Source organism: Plasmodium reichenowi, chromosome 13 (assembly GCF_001601855.1).
Source record: "Plasmodium reichenowi strain SY57 chromosome 13, whole genome shotgun sequence".
Classification (NCBI taxonomy): domain Eukaryota; phylum Apicomplexa; class Aconoidasida; order Haemosporida; family Plasmodiidae; genus Plasmodium; species Plasmodium reichenowi.
In genome coordinates, this window is record NC_033658.1 from 411,161 (window position 1) to 412,657 (window position 1,497).

Below are 1,497 nucleotides of genomic sequence, written 5' to 3' on the forward strand. Positions count from 1 at the left end.
AAAATCATAATACTGTTAAGGCCTTAATATATATTATAAGTATATAATATAATTAAACGCATAAAAATAAGCTTTTATATATTATATATATTATATATATATACATATAATGTTCATGCATTTTTTTATTTATGTTTTTTTTTTTTTTTTTTCTACATTTTTTTAATTCTTCTATTTATTATATTTATATATTATTCAAGAATAAAATATTTATGCATTTATTATATGTAATAATGAAAGCCAAAAAAGAAGAGGAAGAAGAAGAAGAAGAAAAAAAAAATTATACCTTTAAACGAATATTATGATTATTTTAAAAATATTGTAATTTAAGATCTTTTTTTTTTTTTTTTTTTTTTATTTATGTTACTTTTTGATTTATATCTAAAATAATAATATTCTACTTTAATTTTTAAAATATAGCGAGTTGTTTATTTAATTCTATATATGTATTTATATTTTATTTTTTTTTGGTATTTTAAAATTACATGTTTTAATATATTTAATGTAATTCTTAATCTCTATAAAAATAATTATTTATGTATATATTTTTATATATTATAAATATGTATGTTTTTCTCATAAAATTAAGGAGAACAGAAAATTATAGTCTTTGAACAATATATATTATAATAGTAATTATTATATGACTATTTCAAATATATTTCATATGTTAAATTGGGAAAGGAAATAAAGGTATATATATATATATATATATATATATATAAACATACACGCATAAAAAAACAATAAATAAATATATATATATATATATATATTTATATATGTCGTATGGTGTGTGTAAGTTTTATTTAGTTATATATATTATCATTTATTTTTAATACAATTTAATAAATCATTCATTTTCTATATATATATATATATATATATATATATATATATATATATGGAAAATGGAATAGAATAAAATAAACCTACATAATACATACCGATACTTTTATAAAGTTTGTGGATTATGTACCAATAAATTAGAAGCATCGAAAGAAGGATCTAATTATATGTAAATTATAGATTGAATAAATCTTATATGAATTTTATAATATATATATATATATATATATATATATATATATATATATGCATATGTTTATTTTTTGTTATTATTTTATAATTATCATCTAAATGTTATATTATTTTTATTTTTTTGTATGAATAACCTGAATAAGTCATAAAAAAAAAAAAATAAAATAAAATAATGTGGACAGACATAAATAAGCTAGTTGGAATAATAGAAAGAAAAATATATTTATATAAATATATACCAATATAAATATATATATATATATATATTTATATGTATTATGTTGAAGCAGATCAAAAATGATTAGTAAATGTTGAACTTTTCACAAGGATAAAATGAAAACCATTAAGATATGTATTTAAAATAAATATTTGTTGTTTCTAGGAGAGCTAGCTAATTTGTTTGTATACCCAAATATTCCCCCCCCCCCAAAAAAAAAAAAAAAAAAAAAAAAAAAA